This window comes from Stomoxys calcitrans, chromosome 2 (genome assembly GCF_963082655.1).
Source record: "Stomoxys calcitrans chromosome 2, idStoCalc2.1, whole genome shotgun sequence".
NCBI lineage: Eukaryota > Metazoa > Arthropoda > Insecta > Diptera > Muscidae > Stomoxys > Stomoxys calcitrans.
The window spans coordinates 123176760-123200382 of record NC_081553.1 but is presented as its reverse complement, the minus strand read 5'-3'; the positions used below and the strand labels follow the sequence as shown (position 1 = coordinate 123200382).

General features: G+C 38.3%; 1 protein-coding gene across 1 annotated transcript in view; it reads left to right on the top strand.

Annotated features, from left to right (window-relative positions):
* Positions 1–1129: 1129 nt before the first annotated feature.
* The window catches only part of LOC106082286 (uncharacterized), a 453600-nt gene continuing 431106 nt past the window's right edge, over positions 1130–23623 (top strand). The window contains exon 1 of the mRNA XM_059363388.1: positions 1130–2711. The gene's annotated coding sequence lies outside the window, so the exon portion shown is untranslated. The remainder of the gene's footprint in view (positions 2712–23623) is intronic.

The window sequence follows — 23623 nt, the reverse complement described above, 5'->3', positions numbered from 1 at the left end:
CGTTACTGTGAATAGGAATCGCTACCGTTCAATGATAACACAAAATATTTGGTTCCAATTGGATAACATGGACTTGGAGGCCATTTGGTTCCAACAGGATGGAGCCACAAGCCCCACAGCGAAAGACACAATCAAATTATTGGAAGCCCAGTTTGGAGAACGTGTTATCTCACGAAATGGTCCAGTCGATTGGCTGCCTCGGTCGTGCAATTTGACGCCATTAGATTATTTTCTGTGGGGCTACGTCAAGTCTATGGTCTAGGCAAGATATATTCATTTACAGATAGTGGCAGCTGCCCAACAACAACAACAGTGATTAGTGCAACTCTGATTTTGTTTATGGAACTAGTTCGCGCCATTTCTTGTTGTTTGTGTGTGTATGGTTCTTAACTATAATACACACATATAACCAAAACACTTTGACATAAAGTGCACTTCTTCAGATATAATTTTACTCAGCTGTTTACGGTACACTACCTGGTAATTATGTCATGGGCCTACGCATGACACAAAATCAGAGTTTTGGTTGTGTGTGTATTATAGCTAAGAACCATACACACACAAACAACAAGAAATGGCGCGAACTAGTTCCATACACAAAATCAGAGTTGCACTATTCGCCGGTTTTGGCAGATGGTGCACTTAATATTTTGTCGTTGGGCAATTGCTGCTACCTGTAAATGAATATATCTTGGGTCTATGTCAAAAATCCAGCGACGATTGATGATCTTCGTACGAATATCGGACGATTTATGTTGATAAACTTCTGAACTTCTGTAAGCGAGCCCGTGGTGGCCATGCAGAAGAAATCGAGTTCCATATAATGGCATCAAATGTACTTTCACAGAAATAAAGAATTTCATTGATATCCAAAACCGTTTTTTATTATAAAAAAAACTTTTGTAGCGCTCTTATTGAAATACCCTATACAAACTTTAAACTATATATTTATGTTTGTGCATTCCCTAGGCCTTTTATAAGCCCCGTTATATGGAGGCCTTAATTTACTAAAATTTTTCATATCGATGCTGTTGCGTTGCTGCCACCACCGACGCTGGCCGTAAACTCACTCTACCTCGTGTATGCTGTTGGTGTCGCAGCAAAACAAGTTTCAGTTTTTCAAACGACGCTGTCGCTGCCGCATGTTTTTCTCTTCGTGTAGCGGATGGGTCTGGGTTTAGTTTGATGTTATAACAACAACAAAAAGCAAGCAATGAGTTTGGCTTGAAAACGTGGTGTAATGGATAACAGCACCGACAGACAGACGCATCGAAGACGTAAAATCAAATCTTCTTGTGTGTTTTCACCATTCAATTCCTTCTCCATAGAAGATTAAAGCAAAACAAATGAAAATAAAATCAGTTACAAATCAGATTTAACAACAAAAACGAAAAAAGTGTTCCGTATCGCCGCGTACATTCTTCCACAACGCGCACTAACTGGTATTTGAGTAGTAGAAGTCGAGAAGTGAAAGAGAGCAGGAGAAGAATATATGATCAGGAGCTGAGAAACAAAGTCGCAAAGTCAAAATACAAATACATAACAACAAAAAAGTGCAATAAAAACAAAAACAAAGGAATAAAAATAACACAGTTAACGAAAATCTATTGGTAAAAAGTAGAAGTTTTACAAGAAACACTACAAGCAACTACAAGTGCCTTTGCAGTGTTTTAAATACAAAAAAGGGCAAACGAATTCTCGCTCCAAATTCAGCCAAGAGAAGAAAGATAAAGTGCAATTTTCTAAAAGAAATGTGAAACAAAAAATATTTTAAATCAAAATTGAATGTAGCTTTTTAAGAGGTTTCAGTGAAATCTGCTCACAAAATTTCATCAATCATTGAAATTCCCATATGGAGGATTGAAGCACCACATACGATGACGACCAAGAGTTGCTGATGCTGGTTGGCTGTCTGTCCATTAGCCCATGTTGGTCCATGCTATTGTGGTGTTGTATCTAAACAAGTTTACAACTCACGAGGCAACAGCATTCGTAGCCAGCAGCATACAAACAACCTGGTCAACGCAACACAACACAAACGGCCAAGTCCAGTCCAATAAGTTGTTGTTGTTGGTTGTTCTTCTAGTTGCCGCGCTTATTGTCTGAATAAACCGATTTTCGAAAATAATACGAAAGTGGAAGAAAACAAAACAAAGGTGAATAAAATGATCCCAGAATGAATGAAGAGAAGAAAGAATGAAACAAAAATAATAAGGGAAAAAAGTGGAATAAGATTTTAACCAAGAATTGTCACGGCAACTATAAAAGTATCGAATCGCATCAAATCGAAGCCAAAAAAAAAATAAGAGATATTTACAAGTAAAAAAGTTTTAAGTTTCACTGAATCATCATCACGATCATAATCATCAATGGAGCTGACGTGCCCCGCTAGTTAATTATTACCCACAAAAGCTAACCACAAAACGTAAAGCTTAGTGTCACGAATCAATAAATCGTAACGTTACGTACGTGTCGAGTTGGTTTTTTTTATTTTTGAGAATAAAATTTATTCGCTTACCTTTTGCGATTGTGTGTGCAAGTGTATTTGTTATCCGATGGATTAGTTTTTACATCTTCTTGAAATTAAAAAAAAGGATTAAATTATAAATGTATCTTCTGGATTCGCTACCATCACAACGCATAAGGAGTCATACACAGCCCAAATCATCTCTTGGTCATCCGTCATTTTAAGATTCTAACTTTCTTTTAAGGTAAGTTATGCCGGTGGTATTAATAATTTGTTAGAAAAGCGCTGTAACAATAGCTAGTAAAAGATAAAACCAGTAAGGAAGGGCAAAAGTCGGGCGGTGCCGACTGTATAATATCCAACACCTACCCTATAAGTACAGTGTGGGAGCTATAGCTATATCCAATTTTGAAGCAATTTTGATGGTATTCGGCGGATGTTTTCAGATGGTTTATTAAACAATACGTATCAAATTTCGAGCAAATATGTTCAAACTGTAATAACCATGGTTGACAAATGACAACATTATTGCCAATTACCCAAAATCTGACGAACATATATATTGGAGCTATACTAAATCTAAACCGATGTAGAGCAGATACTGTGGTAACCGTCATGGAAAGCATTGAATAAAATTTTGGCAAGATTGGTTAATAAAAGCGCTTGCAGTGGATTTTGGAGTGAAACTCGGTCGGTGTACATATATGATAGGTATATCTAAATCTGAACTAATTCACCACTAATGTCGAGAATCATAAGAAAATCCCTCCTGCCAAATTTCGAGAGAATCGGTTAACAAATGAGAACTTTACTGCAATATTTATTAAAATCGGACAAAAATATACATTGGAGCTATATCTGGAACAAACTTCTCAAGTATTGTGGTAGTTGACGAGAAAAGCGTTGTACAAAGTTTTTCAAGATTGGTCAGTAACTGCGCTTACAGTGGCTCTAGAAGTGAAAATCGGGCGATATACATATATGACAGCTATATCTAAATCTGAACCGATTTTTATGAAATTCACAAATTAACAACTGAGCAATTTATTGCAATATTTCTCAAAATCGGACAAACATATAGATGGGAGTTATATCTGTACAAAGTTTTTCAAGATTGGTCAGTAAATGCGCTTGCAGTGGCTCTAGAAGTGAAAATCGGGCGATATACATATATGACAGCTATATTTAATTCTGAACCGATTTTTATGAAACTCATAAATTAAAAATTGAGCACTTTATTGCAATATTTCTCAAAATTGGACAAACATATATATGGGAGTTATATCTAAATCTAAACCGATTTCCATGAAATTCATCAGAAATGTCGAGAGTCAAGAGAAAATCCTTTCCGCCAAAATTCATGAGAATCGGTTATCAAATTTTATTGCATTATTACTGCAAATCGAACGAACATCTATATGGGAGCTATATGTAAATCTGAACCGATTTGTTCCAATTTCAGTAGGCTTTTCCTCTAGGCCAAAAATTATGCCTGTACCAAATTTTAAGACGATCGGATGAAAACTGCGACCTGTACTTTGTACACAAATTAACATGGACAGACAGACGAGACGGACATCGCTAAATCAAATCAGAAAGTGATTTGGAATCGATCGGTATGCTTATCAATGGGTCTATCTCTCTTCCTTCTGGGTGTTACAAACAAATTCACTGTGTTATAATACCCTGTATCACAGTAGTGGTGTAGGGTATAAAAAGGGAAAATAAATCTAAAATGCGGTAAAGTAGATAAAAATTGACAAACGCAGCAGTTGGCTTGTTTATCTGCTCTGTAAAAAATTTAAAAGTGAAAAAAGTGAGGAATAATTAATAACATACTCCTAACCTAACTCCTAGCGTTGGAAAAGTTGTATTGGTAAAAAAATTTTCTGAATTTATAGAACAGCGACTTTGATTTTTTTCTTTACAACTCTTGGTTAAAAAGTCGATTGTAGATGAGAATAAACGAATTCTTACTAAGATTTTATTATTTGATTTCCTTAAAAGATAATTGGTCTGTATTTTGGTCCATTCCCGTTGGAGAAAGCCATTTCTCCAGCGCAATCATACTGGCATGGGGGTATACAAATCTAGCCATTCCGTTTGTAATACCTCGAAATACTGATCTGGGACCACGTAGTGTATATATGTTCTTGATCGTCTCGAAATTCTAAGTTGATCTAGCCATGTCCGTCCATGCGTCTGAACGAATGAAGATACCTGCTTGAAGTTTTGCACACAGATACTTCCTATTGATGTAGGTCGTTGGGGTTTGCAAATGGGCCATATCGGTTCCGATTTGCATATATCTCCAAATTGAATATAGCTGCGATCTTCTGATATGACTTCTTGAGCCTCAGGACCATAGACCGATATAGACCGATATCCCAATTTGATATATTGCGCCTCTGGAAGCCGTAATTGTTATTCGATTTGGCTGAAATTTCGCACGGGGTGTTTTGTTATGAATTCAAGCTACTGTACCAAGACCAATTCGGTCTATAACCTGATATAGCTCACATATAAACCGATTTCTCGTTTAGTCTTCTACGACCCCTAGAAGCTTCAATTTGGTCCTGACACCACGTAAAGAGAAGAGCAGGAAAACTATTGATTTTCTCTCTATGCGATAATTTCGATATTTTTCTTCTAACTATCGATGCTATCGCTATATTTGTTGAATAGTTTATAAAATATGTGGTTTTGGGGGAATTGACTAAGAAAATATTAGCGGGATTGGTTTCTGGGGGTTAAGAAGCCATATCACATTTCAGTGGGCAAAAATGCGGATTCTAGATGTACAAGAAATTAATTTCTGAATATGACGCAATTTTCTTATTTAAGTTTTATTCATTAACATTTTGAAGGTTATTTTCTTCTGACAAGGTTTGAAGCTTTTTCTATTCAATCTAACAAAAAATGGGCTTTTATTCACATTTTTCTTGTAGCCAACTATTGGCAGCATTTGTCATAACAAACAAGCCACCATTTAAAATTGTTCTGATGTTTACGCCGGGATTTGAACCCAGGCCGGGATTTGAACTCATAGGCGGCCATGCTTATTTCTGCGCCACGGTGGCTTTCATCAAAAGAAGTGTCTAAATATCATTTGTTGCTCAAACAATATGAAGAAGACAAGGTTTTTTTCTCTCTCTCTCTTTCTCTTCTTTTCATCAGTATCGTTTTTATAACTTTATTATCCGAACCGGGCCCGCTCCGCTGCGCCTTCTTTAACTCTCTAATATCTTTTTAGCGTGCGGACACTTCGCCCTTAATGCAGATATCGAATTCGTGCCTTTGTAGCCTATGACGCTGAGCGCTTTCGAATCCTGGCGAAAACATCGGACAAAGCGGTGTTATTCCCGTGAGCCCCTATACTTCGATCTGATTTTCTATGCCAGATTCGAAATCTACTCCCGAATACCTTTCATTTGAGCCCCATATTGAAATGAATGTCCAATATGTCTGTTTGGGCGAGTTTTGGGGTTGGGGCGGCACAATGGACCTTCCTTCCAGACCAACCTACACAATATGCGGTTCTGCCGTTTTTCAGTCTATACGGAACAAACAAACCTAATTCCATACATCTGTGACTGGCTAATGTGCCCAATTTTGGGCGTTTTTGTGGGGGTGGGGTGACCTCCTTATACTTCGACATGAATTTGTATGCCAGATTCGTTATCTACTCCGCATACTTTTCACTTCATACCCATATTGTCCTTATCGGTCCACTTTTGATTTTGGGTTGTGTTTTGGTGTAACGGTGGAGGTCCGCCCCCTTCCGTTATCAATAAATTATAAAGCCTATTCCTACTTCCAGACCATATTCGTAATCTACTCCCGAACACCTTTCATTTGAGTCCCATATTATCATGATTTGTATGCCAGATTCGTTATCTACTCCGCATCCTTTTCATTTGATACCCGTATTGCCCTTATCGGTCCACTTTTGATTTTGTGTTGTGTTTTGGTGTAACGGTGGAGGTCCACCCCCTTCCGTTATCAATAAATTATGAAGCCTGTTCCTACTTCCTGACCATATTTGTAATCTACTCCCGAATACCTTTCATTTGAGTCCCATATTATCATGATCGTCAAATAATCCTATTTTATGGGGTTTTGGGACTGGGGCGGCCCCTCAGATACTTGGACACAACTTTTATTATGAAATTCGTGCTCTGCTGAATAGCTTTCATTTGAATCCCATACTGTCCCGATTGGTCCACTTTTATTTTTGGGGTAAGGGGGAGGGTCCCGATATCAAAAAATTATATAGTCTATGTTTCCTGCCAGACCAACCTACACAATCTGTGAAAATTTGAAGGAAATCGGTTCAGCCGTTTTTGAGTATATACGGAACAAACATACACAAATTGAATTTTATATATAAGATTGTTTTATATATTAATATTGAAATATTTAAACTTGACATTTAAAATGCATAATTAATTATATCTCTATTTGAGAACTCTTAACTTCGAAAAATATTGCAGCTGTCAAAAGTCAAATTCACAAAGAAAAATAGTGGGTCACTTGTTTCGTTTGGTTTCCTTTTAATAAAAGAAAAATATTCTTATTGACTTTAAACAATATTTACTCTAGTTTACCGCTTTGTTTCGTTATCTACCTGTTCGATGGCAAACAAATTCAATAAAAACTAACTACCTGCTTATTTTCTGTTTGGCTCGCCAATGGTAAATGGAACCACCAACCAACCCTTAAAAGGTTATCAACCGTTCACATGGTTTTTAAAAACAAAATAAAATACAAAATGTGTTTTATTTATTGGACAATGTAAGAATAGACTGGAAAAGGCGATTGGAAAAACATTTGTTGTAGTGCTAGGCCATAACACTAACCCACACACATGGTTGGGATAGGTGCTAAAAGTCCATAATGTAGATGGAATGATCATTTCATCAATACCTGCAGGTAACCTTTCAAAAGAAATTGCTGATGAACGTTTTATGAAGTTAAGTTGCTTTAGATCTCTCATGTGCCTCTTTCTACACTCGTCATGTGTTTTCCACATCCCTAGGCGAAGTTCTTCTCTTTTTTGTTTAATACTTGACTTTTTGATTGGATAAACTATCTGCCTTAACCTTAGGTTAGTTAGTCTCCGTTTAGAATTTGTATCTTCAGTACTTTTTTAAGATTTTTATTAATTACGAAATCTTGCCATTTCCTCAGGGTATATTTTAACTGTTTACAAGCATTTCGCTTTAAACTCTTCTGTTGTGTTTCATTTTTTATTGAAATTCATGATTTATTAATAAAAGTTTTTTTTTTCATTATAAGCCATGAGTTATTACAAAATGAGCTAATTATACACATATATATGTTGAGACAGTTAACTGAGACGTTTTATGCGTTGAATCAGTGCGATTCAACTTTTTCAGAAATTTGGTTTTGCAGGTGACTAAACCTCATTTCTGGCTTATATGAATCGTTTACGAAAGCAAATTTCCTGAGAACAAAAATGCTTATTCAATGCGTTATGTAAAATTTAGGTTATCCGAGAATTAATTTCAACATTGACATTATTAATTTTCGCTCAGAACTATTCATTTATGTTAATTTCTGAATATGACGCAATTTTCGAATTCAAGTTTTGTTCTTTTTCATTTTGAAGATTCTTTTCTTCTGAAAAGGTTTGAAGCTTTTTCTTTTCCATCTAACAAAGAATGGGCTTTTATTCACATCTTTCTGGTGATCAACTACCGGCAGTATTTGTCATAACATACAAGCCCATAGAACGAAGCAAACATAAACAAATTTTAAAATTTCAATGACAAAAGAAAAAATTAACTGTCATCAAAATCTGTCTACAAACAAAAGCGTAGCCTAAACACTGTAAAAAGAAGACCGCTAAGAACAGATAAATCAAACAAAAATCAAAATTAGCAATTACTTGATAAGCAGTTATATTGTACACTGTTCTACAGCAAAACGGTATATTTGTAAATAAAAATTAAATAAGAACTTTAAGTAACTTTTCAAGAATCAAATCTTAACATACAGCTCATACAGCTTGTAGTTCATACGACGCCTATATTCTCCATTAACACAAACTGGTCCATATATTTTACGAAAACTCTTTCACTCAAACACTCCAAGCACTGCCTCGTCTGCTTTCACAAGTACCCCTGCCTCAGAACCATATAACAGCACGGGTAGTATGAGTGTCTTGGATAATATAATCTTCGTCTGTCGAGTGGTGTCCTTGTTTCTAAACTGCTTACTTAATTCAAAGTAGTGATGGCAAACAGATGCCACCATTGCAAATTGCAAATTTTTGCCCATGAACATTCCACTAAGAAACAGGGGCAAACTTCTCACATATCAATGGTGCATCATTATTCTTCGCTTTATTCCAAAACTTGTGTCATACGTTTCGGTTAAGCGGTGCCGAGGTAGATAAAGTTGCTGACCATCTCAAAGTTGTGGTTCCCAGCTTCCTTCATTCTCTTTATCTGATCGGTTGTAATACAAGGCGTTTTTGGGAGTTGAAACCCTCTATTTCGTCTTATCTCCATTTAATGCCAGATCCATTTTCACTGCTTTCCGTTTGATTTTATCAAAGGCTGCAGTTACTACTTTCGGTGACCGACCTATAATGTCGATGTCGTCGGCATAGGCGAGTAGCATGTGTTCTCTTGTGATTAGTGTACCACATCTATTCACATCTGCATCTCGTATAGTCTTTTCCAGCAGCATATTAAAGAGATCACACGATGGGCTGCCTCCTTGTCTGAAAACTCGTTTGGTATTAAATGGTTCCGAGAGATTCTTTCCTATTCTTACTGAGGAACTCGTATCAGCAAGTGTCATCCTGCAGAGTCTTATTAATTTTGCAGGGATACCAAACTCAGACATGGAATAGGGGTATCGAAAGCGGCATTGTAGCCAACAAAAATATGTCAGGTGTTGATTTGTCCTTCTCGGGACTTTTCCAGAATTTGGCGCAGTGTGAATATCTGGTCCAGGGTGGATTTACCAGGTATAAAGCCGCATTGATAGGGCCCAATGATTTTGGTTTTTAATCTTTCACACAGTACGCTCGAGAGTATCTTGTATGCGATGGGAAGGAGGCTTATTGCTCTGTAGTTGGCACATTCCGTCTTGTCTCCTTTCTTGTGTATGGGACATAGTATGCTGAGATTTCAATCATCGGATATGCGTTCTTCTAGCCAGATTGCGCAAACAAGCTGATCCATATTCCTTATCAGCGTGTCGCCTCCGGTTTAAAATAGTTCAGAGGGTAACCTGTCGGCTCCTGCGGCCTTGTTGTTCTTCAGTCGGATGACTGCATCTTGGATCTCATTCTGAATAGGAGGTAAACATTCTACATTATCACCAGGGATTGGTTCTGCGATATCCTCTTCGACGCCATCGTCGTACACTAGCTGTTGGGTAAAATGTTCCTTCCATATCCTTAGCATGCTATCTATGTCTGTAACCAGATTTCCTTCTTTGTCTCTGCAGGAGGATGTGCCTGCATCAAATCCATCTGTTTGATGTTTAATTCTTTGATAGAATTTTCGGACTTCATTCTGACTCCTGTACTTCTGAATTCGCTCACACTAACGTCTTTCCATTTCCTTTTTCTTTCTGCTGAATTGCTACCTCTGCTTCATCTGGCATGTTGCCACTAATTGCAGGGTTGCTCTGTATGCCGTATTCTTGGCTTCAGTAGCATCTTGACACTCTTGGTCGTACAATGGGTTTCTTGTGGGAGGCTTCCGGCAGCCAAGTACGAATTTCACGGCATTTTCCATGGAGTGGGTAATGGGTTGCCACTGCGCCTTTATATCATTGGAACAAGGGGTGCTTTCATTAAGCAGTTGGATCAGTCGAGTGGAGTATGCCGTTGCCATCGTTATGTTTGCAGCTCGTACTTTCCTCGTCATGTTAAAACGGGTGCAAACCTTTGCTGCAACAAGGTAATGATCCACGGATTGATCGTACATCTAACACGCTGGATGAATGCCTTCCATCTATCACAATGTGATCAATTTGGTTCATCTTGTTTTGATCGGGGGACAGCTATGTGGCTTTGTGAATATTTTTATGTTGAAATCTGGTGTTGCCAACTTCCATGTTTTTTCCGCGGTGAAATCTATTAGCCTCAACCCACTATCGGCGTTATCTCGTGGAGGCTAAACTTTCCGACTGCACTCCTTTCGGTGACCACCATCAAAAAACCTATTATGGATGGTGACTGGGGAGGAATTTAAACCTGTCTGCTATGCCGACGATGTAATACTACTTTTCAGCTGTGCTGGAAACACGAAAGGGTCTTGGAGATGACATACGACCGTACTAGACTGAAATCTGGACTGAACTGAAATCTGCCTGTTCATGAGGAAAACGATGCTGGACCAATTTGTCGCACCACGTTTTCTCACTGGTATATATTCGATGGAGGTTATTGGGAGAATTGAGTCTGAGTCAAAAATCCTTTGGGTGATAAAAAGTCTTGACTCCTTTATGACGCCAGGCCCTGATGATGAATCACCGGTTGAATTACAAGCTGTGTCCGATAGACTGGCACTTTGGATAAGGGAGCTATACTCTGCTTGTATCATGTCGTATATACTTGGGGGATGGAGGAACGCGAAGGTAATTTTCATTTTAAAAGCAGGAAAACCTAACCATACCAGATTTTCGTCCTATTAGTATGTACGGTTGTTCAGAGGAGCAGGTGCACAAATATGTTTTGTTGTAATAGTTGGATGTCTTCATTTCGTAGAAATGTATGAGGTGGGGTATTGTTATTTCTGCTGCGCTACGAAAGCGATACACTATTAAGAGCCTAGTTTAAACCTAGAAGACATTTTTTTGACTTGATCCTACTGATGAGATTGGTGTGGTACCCAACGAAATCGTGATCCAGGAAACCAGTCAAATGCTATTACAAGGCAAAATAAAATTTTCTGCCTAACTTCAATTAAAAAAAGGGATTTTGTTTTTCTATTTGTAGTAGAAACAGCTTCTTTTTCTTCAAATTATAGTTTTCATCTTGTTCAAATTTAAACAAATTTCAATTTTGACTACTTAACCATTAGGATTAAGGTGTTAAAAGTTCGGTTTTGCCCAACTTTACTTGTTTTTTCCAATTTTTAAATTTTGTCGATAGAACCGATAAAAGAAATCTCAATCGATATAAAGCCCAAAAAATCCTTAGTATCGAAAATACCATCGATATTTTGCCAGCTCTAGTAAACTGGCGTTCTTTGAAGATGGCACGATCCACATTGTTTAGTTGCTGGGCCATTGTGGAGTAAGGGAGAATGAAAGAGCGGACAATTAACCTGTGACGCCCTACCGTTAGTAAATTTGATTAATTCAAAGCCTTGCGAGTCGACGCAGTCCAAGTTAAGAACGTGGGCGAGGTTTTTCGAGGTTACTTTTAGTCGATTTCTGACTTAGGTGTAAGTCCATCCCTCTTTTCAATCCAACGTAACCAAACCCACCTCGACGTCCTCATGGCTTTTGCAGAAATCATTACTTGCATTTAGAAAAAGTGCTTATCCTAAATATGAGTTAATTACATAATTGACGTTTGTTCATGATTTTTACTCCCATTTAGTTAAAAATTCTTAAGGGTATTAACTTTGTACAAGTAAAGCGAATATATCATAATCATTTTTGATAAGAAAAAAGTTAGTACGATAAATGTTTTGCTTTATGTTGCTAGCAAATATTGAAAGGGAAAGGTGTCATCGATTGAAACGATAGTGATGTAGATGAATGAGTAGAGCGTATGCCTTGAAAATATAATTTTCTTGGTGCAACTCTCGGCTGCTACAAAAGCATTAAATAATGCAAGGTTTAATATTAAATTTGACTATTTCAAAGAGCTGAGCGATTGAATGCTTAGGGATGGGAGAATGTTCGGAGTTAAATGTGTTAAAAACATAGTATTCGCCAATCTCCAATTAGACCCTGTTAAGAAAATGTTGAACTTTTAACTACTACTACTAAAATTTCTCATGAACATGCCATTAAGGAACAGGGGATACTTCTCTCAAATCAATGAGTGCAGTATGATTTAAGTTTAAGCTTTTTTATGCCAAGTCCAAACGGAGTGCCGACATCACTTGGCAGAGAAGATTTAACATGGCAGGATATCTTACAAATGTAGCCAGAATTAGTTAGGGGATAACCACCGATGAAAATTTTGAGCCATCTTGAGCCTCGGACCAAGTGTAGTCTGAGACAGTTCTTAATCTGATATTCGTCCCATATAAACCGATCCCCAAGAGGGATGTATTTCTTGTTTTGAGTTGCCATTAACTTTGTTAAATATGATGGTAAATAAGATTTGGCCCAACCGAACTTGACACGGTTTTACTTATTTACACTTTTATAGACTTTTGAACCAATTAGCTGGTTTCCACTTTGAAAATAAAAGCAACGTTAAAGCTAAATAAATCCTTAGTATTACCTAAGAAATTACTACACCTCTACTCTGCAAGTGTTTATAATTTGTGTTTTTTTTAGGAATATTTTGCAGGTTTTTTTTTGTTTTCTCCACCGCTAACAAATGTATCTTTCTTTGGAGATTTAGTTTATCTGCTTCTGTTGAAAAGAAAGCAATAATTTCCTTGCATTTTTAAGTATCACACTTCTTTATTTCCACCTCAGTCTGTGATGCTTGGCTCACCATCATTACTGTTGCCTTTATCAGGGGCCAACATCTTCATCGTCATCAAATGCTGTACCAGCCATCGTCATCATTCACTCAAACCTTCTTCTTCATGGTTAGTGTTTTAGTATTTACAAAATAAAGAATCACGTTTGTTTATAAGCCGGTTTTATATTTTGGAGCTTATTATACAACGTCAATGTTGATGGTGGTGGCTGGCTGACCGACTGCCTGGTTGGCTGGCTGGTTGACTGGCTGTCAATGGTGATCACCAAGAACTTGGATGATGTCTTGAATGTCTGTTGGTAAATCACGTTTGGCGCTCTTTTTTCTGATCATTCTTGTGCCAAAGATGAGTTGCATGGCCTTATTTACCCATATTTGAAAATGTAAGAAAAATTAAATGAATTTTTGGAGCCAAGTATTTTTGGGAGTGTTTTCCACAAAAATGTTGTTGCTGAGTTAAGTGATGTGATGTATTTGTGCTAGATTTGCTGATTTTACTTTTTTGTTTTTATTTTTTTGATAATAAAAGAAAGTTTTCAATTACCCATCACTATACAAAATTATCTTTCAATCTTAAATGTTTCAAGATGATTGAAGTTAATTTTGAGATTTTGTCTGTTTGTGGGATTTGAAAGAGTAGTGCCTTGTAATGAGTGACATGTGAAAGGCGCCACCTACATGTGATTTGTATTTAAAATTCCAAATTTATGACACTAACTCATATAACACATAGAGAGGAATCGCTAGGATGTTGACTTTGTTTAAAATCAAATCAATTTATTTTAAAGTAGATATATTTTTATTCTCTTCTTATAAAGGGTGTTTTTTCAATGAATTTTCATGAATCGACTTATTGTGCGACTTATACATGCGTTCCAAAATTAGGCCATTTGGGTGGAAAAAATTCCGGCAAGAATCAAGGAACCTCTTGACCAAAATCATATTTAAAACGTAATGAAAAACTCTTAGCTTTGTCATAAATCTAAATTCCTGGCAATAACATTCATGCGTTTTTTTTTCTTCTTGGAAGCCACACGTCGAAAAAATACACCCTTTACAAAGAAGTCAAATTGTGATTGTTTGCTCCGTATAGATTCAAAAACGGCTTTGCAAATTTTCTTGAAATTTTTACACATTGTATAGGATGTTCAAAAACTATATGTGTCGAAGGCAGTTGAATTGTTAGGTTAGGTTGAAAAGAGGGTGCAGATATTAATCCGCCCCATGCCACTATGGACATACACCTAAGCCAATAATCGGCTTGTTGTGCGCTCTAAAAACTATAAAGTGACCTTGAAAAAGAAAGCTAAGAAATCCAGGCTACTAACAAAATTCTTAATTGTTTTCAATACCACTCCCCTAAGTTGGTTCATGTCTGGTGTTGTGTCCCCGCCTAAGTGCTGGTATCTGTTAGTCACGAAAGCCGGGCAATAACAAAAAGCTCCAACGTCTCATCATCTTCCCCGCATGCCCTACACAAGCTATCACTTGTCGCACCGATTTTACATAAATGGGCACGATGTCCTATGAGTCCCGTTATGATACCAATAGCTATACTGACCTTCTTCTTACTTCCCTTCGGTAATAGCCTCGTATTCTCACGATCTGGATACCCCCATAGAATTTTCGCGGACCTACCGACCGTTTCGCTCTTCCACAATGTTGCATGCGCACCCGTCGCCCATTTCCTTAACTAGGACTGCGTCGACCCGAAAGGCTTCGGGTTAACCAATTTTATTGACGGCAGTCCTCTGGCCTTCACCGCCAAATAGTCTGCTCTTTCATTCCGCCTTACTCCGTTATGGCCCGTCACCCAAACGATACAGATTTTGCCATCCTCAGAGAAGACGTTAATCTCCTTCTTACACTACAAGACTTTTCGTGACATTACCGTCCGGGTTGTTATTGCCCTTATGGCAATTTTACAGTCGGTAAAGACGTTCACACGCCACGTCCTCGCGTTAGCACCACACCACTTCACGCATTCCGTGATCGCCTGGATCTCCGCCTGTAGGACCGTATTATGGTCAGGTAGTCTAAAACAGATCTCAGTTTCTGGGCTCTCAATGTAGACCCCCAGGCCCACTCTGTCCTCTAGCTTTGATCCATCCATGTAACATGATCTTCCAGATGGCAATACAAGGGTTCCGTCAATCCAAGACTGTGCGAATGGCAGCAGTGCCTCGTACTCGACATCAAGGTTCATCTCCGATCCGATCGGAAACCTCTTCCCTTCCAGGTTTCCTATCGTCATTTATAACGCGATGGTATGAGTGTGACACTTCCAATTCAGTTTCCTGTGTAAGATCACACCTAAGTATTTGAGCTTGTCAGATATCGAAATCGTCTTATTGAGAACGTTAAACCCTTATAAGTGATTCGAATTTTGTAGGTATTTATGTATACTATTCCAAAAAGGGGAACGCCCCATCCCAAAACCCTTCTAACGGTCCACAGTCCGATCAGGAAAATTTGGGATTCAAATGAAATGTATTTGAGAGTCAAGTACAAATTGACATTCGGGTCAAGTGTCAAGCGGCCGACCACCTTCACAAAATCTCTTAACGGACATGTTGTTAAGTGTTTTTGGGAGTAGAGTACGAATCTAACACTAAGGTTTGGGTCATGTGTTAATGTTCCGTCGCACCCAAAAAACCGCCATCTTTGAGAGTGCAAAATGCAAATTTTCCCATAAAAATTCCATTATGGGACTGGGGAAATCAAAATCAATGAGTGCTGTCCGATAAAGGACCTTCTTTTTATAGCCGAGTCCGAACGACGGAACTATAGACCGAAATGGGAAAATGTGGCCAAAATGCGATAAAACCCACAAATGTGCTCCGATTTTGATGAAATTTGAAACAATTGCCAGGGATATGTTACCTGTTATACCCTGCAGTGGCACAGAGTTGAAATACAGGGTATCAAAATTGACCATATTTACCATCGTTTACTTTATAGGACTTTTAATTTTTGACGTCCAAGACCAAATATAATGATTTCTTTCTTGTATCGAAAGAACTCAACGAGATGAACAAAATTAAGTCAAAATATATGCCTTTTTATACCCACCACCGTAGGATAGGGGGTATATTCATTTAGCCATTCCGTTTGCAACACATCGTAATATCAATTTTCGACTCTACAAAGTATATATATTTCGGATCGTCGTAAAATTCTAACACGATTTAACAATGTCCGTGCGTATGTCCGTCTGTCCGTCTATCCGTCTGTTGTAACCACTCTACAGGCTTCAAAAATTGAGATATTGAGCTGAATTTTGGCACAGATACGTCTTTTTGATGCACGCTGGTTAAGTTCTTGAACGGGCCACATCGGACCATATTTGGATATAGCTGCTATATAGACCGATTTTCTGATAAAGTGTCAAATGCCAATAAAAACTTCTTTTTTCATCCGATTTTGCTGGAATTTTAAACAGTGAGTAGTTTAAGACCTCCCGACATCTGACCCAAATATGGTTCAGGTCGGACTTTATTTAGACGTAGATATCATATAGACCGATCTGCCGATATAGGGTCTGAAGCCCATAAAAGCTTTATTTATTGCCCAATTTCGCTGAAATTTAAAACAGTGGATTATTTTAAGCCTCCCGACATCTGACCTAAGTATGGTTCAGATCGGACTATATTAAGATATAACTGCCATATAGATCGATCTCCCGATAAAGGGTCTGAAGCCCATAAAAGCTTTATTTATTACCAGATTTCGCTGAAATTTGAAACAGTGAGTAGGTTAAGGCCTCCCAACACCCCACACGTATTGAGACGTTGCGAAAGATATATCCATAGTTTTGGCAACTACGGCCTTCAAAGGTCATTTCGGATGAAAGATATATATGCGAGTTATACATAAATCTGATCCAAAATCAACAGCTTTCGTCCTTGGACCAAAAGAGATAGAAGAACAATTTGATGACAATCGGACAACAAATGCGACCTATATCCTGATCAAAAGAATACATGGATAAACAGAAAGACAGAGAGTCGGACGGACAGATGGACATAGCTAAATTGAATCAGGAAGTGATTCTAAGACGATCGGTAGACTTGTCAATGGGTCTACCTCGTTTCCTTCTAAGTGTTGCAAACAAATGCATAAAGTTATAATTTGACAACAGTGGTGGTGTAGGGTATACAAATTGTAAGGTGTAAAAACTAATAGATATATCATAATAAATCTTTTTAATTTTGCAGAAGTGTTTGCACGAACGTGGTGATTTTCCAACATTGCATTCACTGACGAGAAAAAAATCTCAATTGAGCAATTAGTAAACTCCCAAAAATATCGTGTTATCTTAACGGAACACACGTGGGAGAATTTGAGTCTGCCGCCGCCACCCAAAGTAAGATTCCATCTCAAGTATGGGCAGCTTTGACCGCCGATGGCCGCTCTCCAATCGTTTTCATCGAGCCTGTCGACTTTTTATAGGAAAAACATTTTGAAAACTGTTTTGAAGCCGTGGGCTTGCAAACATTTCGGTTGTTCAGCTCTTCATTACATCCACGCAGTGGCGGTTCAATTCGCTAGATGCCCATCCGATGGACTTTTCTATTTAGGCCAGTTTAGAGAGCAAGGACTAAAAAATATACCCGTAAGGAAGCGTTGAAAAATACCATTGTAAGAAAATAGACCAAAATACAGGCAGATTACATTAGTGTTGCTTGCAAATCGTTTTTTGATCGACTCAGAAGAATAGTCACGACAAGGCAATCCAGCAAAAGTGAATGGATTCTGAAATTTTGCCAAGAAGCCATATTGGTTTTAACGCCATCACCAAAACCAACCTACCAACATATATTTGGGAAATTTTAAAATCTATTACTGATGGTTGATTAACATTTTTTAGTATTCAAAACTTTTCTACCTTTTTCCCATCGACTTCATTTTATTTGGTCACTCCAATTCGAACACTCTGTGCCAATGTGGTCACAAATTTAGGTGAGTGAATGAACGTTGTTTATTTAGTACCGGTATTTATTTTTATTTTCAAAAATGTTCAAAAAACATCTCTACGACAATCACCACAATATTTATCTTGAGTTTTTTTTTTAACTTTGTTATGTCTATCTGTTTGAACTGCATTTAACATGAAAGCTTGTTGCGAAACTGAATCTTTGTTATTTTTTTCGCCCATCTAAAATCGTTTGGATCAATACTTGACAAGAGAAATAGTGTTGTGTTTATCTTAATGATAAAATGTCAGAATTGTTAACAGAAAAATTTCAAAATATTTGCTATGGCACACCTTTTTTTTGACTGGGTTCATTTGCTCTGGTACTGGTTTAAGCTTTGAGCTAACTAACCTGCATGTGTCACAATATTGGTGATGGTATTCAGGATGGTATTCAGGTTAGTTGAAATGTGAGTGTTGTCAACGAAAATGGTACGGCAATAATAAAAAGTTGAGGATTTTTTGTATAGTTTTCATTATATAGAACAATTTGAGGATTGCCTTATATCTATGAAAAAAAAAAAACAAACACATGTAACGGTGCCGAGTCTTGTTGGTACTTCCATAGTCTACGACCGAAATATTTGGGTGCCCATGACTCCAAAGCAGATTCCAAAATGTTTTCTCAATAATTAGTGGTATTTACTACAGGCTCGATAAGACAATTGGAGTGTGGCTAACGGCGCTTACAGCTGTCCATACCATCACCTGAGGCTCACATTCTCGCATATTTTCAGATTTTTAGCCATTTGATTGCCACTACAGCATGGATTTCGTTGAAATCGAGCTTTCACTTGCCGAACCATTTCAGGTGTCTTTGTACCACCACCATGGCGTTTGACAACACTAACAGATCATTATAACGATTTATGGTGCGATATACAAACATTTTGTTCACTTTCAGGTGTTTTAAATCGCCAACCGTAGCCGGTTGTGATTTTCTGGCCAAATATAATGCAATCACACCATTATATTTGTCGTGCTCAATTTCAACCAAATCAGATAAGAATTACGTCTCCTAGTGGCTCAAGAAGTGAAGATTCAAGATCGGGTTATATGACAGCTATATAAGGTTATAGACCAATTTGAACCATAATTACCACAGGTGTTGAAAGTCATAACGAAACACGTTATGCAAAATTTCAGCCAAATCAAAATAGGAAATGCATCCTTTAGAGGTTTAAGAAATCAAGGCCCCAGATCGCTTTATATGAGAGTTATATCAGGTTATTGGCCAATTTCAACCATACTTAGCACAATTGTTGGAAATCATAATAAAACACCTCGTGCAAAATGTTTGCCAAATCGGCTAAGAATTGGGACCTCTAGAGGTTCAAGAAGTTAAGATTCGAGGTCGGTTTATATGGCAGCTATATCAAAACATGGACCGATATGGGTCATTTACAATCCCAACCTACACTAATAAGAAATATTTGTGCAAAATTTCAAGCGGAAACGTGAGGCGCCTCATCGGCCCACCTTCGTCTTCCTCGTGAACAGGCATATTTCAGTCTTCTCTAGGGTAACATTGAGACCCCTGGATCTAGCCCAGCGATATGCCATATGCAAGTCATTTTCGGCCCTTTTGCAAAGCTGGTCATTTATGTTGGTCACCCAAAGGAGTGGTGATAAAATGCACCCTGTGGCGTGCCCTGTGCCACTTTCTTCCTTATATTTATGTCATGAGACCCGCAATTTATCCACTTGTTCCTTAGCATATGGTTTACCCAGTCTCTAAGGACCCGGTACTGGTCTAAGGATTGGATCAATGTGTCAGTCCGCACATTGTTAAACGCCCCCTCAATTTCATATCAAACCGCCAATGTGTACCTTGGCATGGAAGGATTTTTCTATTTTATGCACAACCTTGTGAAGGGTAGTCTCCACCGACCTTCTCTTGACATAGACATACTATTTGTATTAAAGCAGTTCGCTGGATGTCCCACTATTTATCATGGTATTCACAATACCTTCCATGGTTTTGAGTAGAAAGGACGTAAGGCTTATAGCTCTGAAGGCCATTGGTGTCGCATAACTTGCCTTGCCGCGCTTGGGTATAAATACCAACCTTGTCTCCTGCCAGGTTTTCGGAGTATATGCAAGTCCAAGGCACGCTGTGACAATATTGGACAGATGGGGCGCCAGATAATCGGCCTCCTGTAGTAACGCCGGAAAAATTCCATCAGGTCCGGGAGACTTAAATGGTTTGAAGCTCCTCAAGGCTTCCGTCATGATAAGCCTTCGATCAACCTCATTATTCCAAGATTTCGGTGTCTCCGTGACTCCCTTCGTATCCTGTGGAAAATGCGTTTTCATCAAAAGCCTCAACATGTCCTCCGTTGTATAAAACGTAACCACATTGACAAAAAAACCAATCTTTTTTTCAATCCATCTGAATTAACTTTTACATTTTGTAAGTAAAATACAACTCTCTATGCACATTTGTATGCTTATTTTAAACTTTTTTAAATTATGGCTTTGGTTTTTTTTTCTATTTACCTTTTATCATTTTCATTAAATTTAGTAATTTTATTTCAAAGCAAATCCTTAACTCAACAATTGTGATGATTAAAAATAGCCCAAGCACGACATGGCAAGCAGGCCAAACTAAGAAAATAAATAACCGGATTTTATTCTTTGGTTGACTAAAATCCTAGGCTGGCTAGAAAACAAGCAGCCAAACAAAAAAGCTGCATTTCAAGCCAATGGCTAGCCAAGCATCAAGCATTACCTGGTATGTTATGTGGCGGCAAAAGTTGGTGGTAGTAGGAGAAAAGATTCTGGTCCCAGAACCCCCTAGAAGTAACGAAAACCGAAACCGCCACAAAAGGTGATTCCATGGCAGCAGCTACAGACGCATCACCACCAACCAAGCTGTTGAGCAATCTATGGCGGTTAAATGCTGTTCGCTGTCTCAGTGTCTTAGACCATACCCCATGCCATAACGTCCTAGCCATGGTAACCAAGACGAGTTTTAACCATTTTATTGACATGTCTTAAACAACCAAACCAAGAAAACTTCTGTGCTAATAATACAAACTTGCAGCACAAGCTGCAGGGAGGGCGATAGAGAAGGCAGGTGGAAAGGCCCAGTGGTCGGGTGGCAGGCATGCATGCATGCTGGAATGGAATGCACATACGAGTGCAACACTGTCATAGCTTCAATGCGGCTATATCTGTGCTGGTCTTCTATCTATGTATGGCCCAATGCCTCCACAACGGAAGCCTAACATATTCTTGCTGCATTATGGCTCGCTCATATCTCGGTCCCTTGTCGCACTTTCTGGCTGTTTGGTTTATTTACTGAAATAAAACCAAAAGTAAAAAGTTTCTTTAAGTGGTAAAACAGAAAATTGCAACCAAACCAGTTAGTCTGGAGTGGCAGTCAGTCAGTCAGTCAGGCGGGCGGGCAGGAGGATAGGCATATTTGAAACTACATTTACTCATACTTCATTGCGGCGGGCAGCCTCTTTGGCAGAAGGAAAAGTAAAATGGCAGCTAGTAAATAGAGTTGCTAAAGCAAAAACTTGACGAAAAAGGATGCCAGCATAAGGCATATGTGTGTGTTTTTGGAGCAGCCATACAGGGAAAAGTTCAAAGTTCTCTTGGTGGCCTCGTTCAAAGGCTGAAGTAAATTATTAAAATTAAATGAAAAGTATTGTGTCTAGAAACAGAAATCGGCTGGATTACTCATTCATTTATTCCAGGATGTGTTCTAAACGCTATTTTAAAGCTCTCAATACTCTTGGTGTTCATTGGTATCAATTGTTGTTGTGGTTGTTGTTGTAGCAGTGTTTTGAACACTGAGGCGGGAGCCCTTGCCGACGAAGGAATCCATCGGGTCAATCCGGTACATACAAGTGGCTGCCACGGGATTGTGGTACCAATTGTAATAACATTTTATTGGAATTGTACAACTTCATTATCTATAGTTTTTATGAATGAATAACTAGTCGTCGAGTTCTATGCAGACTTTTTGTATTCCAGATCTGTAATTTAGTAGATAGAGTGGAGAAAGACAACTCGAAACTAGGTGTCAGACATTGGGTATGGAGCGCAGAAGATTTAGGAGCTTGGATTTTAGTTATATATAGCCGCTGTATAGACCGATCTCCAGGCTTAAATTTGGCACAGTGAGTTCATCTAAATCGGCTGAAAATGCTCCTTTTATGGGCTCAACACTCTATATCGGGCAATCGGTTTATATGGCAGCTATATCCAAATATGGTCCGATCTGGACTACATTTGATAGGAATGGGTAGGGGTATACCAGAACTCACAGTGGCAGATTTCATCGACTCAAGACTTTAAGTCTGAAGATCGATCTATATAGCGGCTATATATAACTAAAATCCGATTTTATGAGATCCGAAGGTTAGGTTTGTATACAAAGAATACGAAATCATCAAGAATTGTTTGGAAAATGTTTTTATACCCAAGATATCTGCAAAATTATAAATACCCAGCTTTTGGGCATAAATGGGTAAATACCCGGGTATTTGCAATTAACTGGCCCATCGCCCATCTCTACTAACGGTGTAAATCGTTACTTGCAAATTGTAGTCTATCATCATTTTTTCTAATCATACAGTCACTTGCAGTGGGACTTCTTTTTTAGTCAATGGCATAATTATGGAGCGTTCACAATCCCTAATCTGGAGAGATCTTCTATACGTTGTTTCTTTTAAGGAATGGCCTCATGTCGCTGGACGCGTACCTACAACTTCCAGTTACCCTGAAGTTTGTAAGGAAGTTCCTAGTATTGCACAAAAAACAAGGAGAATTTCAATCTGCTCAGCCATCTCCTTGAGAGATCTGCGACATTTGGGGACCGTTTTTGAGTTCATAGATATGCTCTTTAGATAGTTAATAGCGGCCTGGCAAACTGAGAAGATATTTATGCCAAACCTTGTTGAGGCATTATATCTTAGCCATTCCACCACTTCCTTAATTACAAGAACCTCTACTTGATACACACTATACTTTGGCGGATATTCTTCTCTATATGAGCAGAGTACACTCCAAAGCCTACATGGTCGTCTAGTCTAGAACCATCCGTATACTTACTTTACTTTAGTTGGCTATGATAAAACATTTGCCCCTTTAGCCTAACTAAGAATAGCGCTCCAAGATCTTCGATTTTCTGCGATTCTCCTAAAATCTCTGATATCAAGTTTTGAGATGTTTTTCACCACTTAATCTTTCTATCTGGCTTTTGATTTTCCCGGTTTGCCTTTGTCACAGTAATCGTATTAAAAGGACTTTATCGCTGGAGCTTCTTCATTCATTCCGACAACATGACCTAACCAACTCAACCGTTGTATTTTGATACGTTTAACTATGCTGACGTCTTTATACAGCTCATACAGTTCGTGGTTCATACGACGCTTATATTCTCCATTAACTCAAACTGGTCCATAGATTTTACGAAGAATCTTTCTCTCAAACACTCCAAGCACTGCCTCGTCTGCTTTCACAAATACCCATGCCTCGGAACCATATAACAACATGGGTAGTATCATTG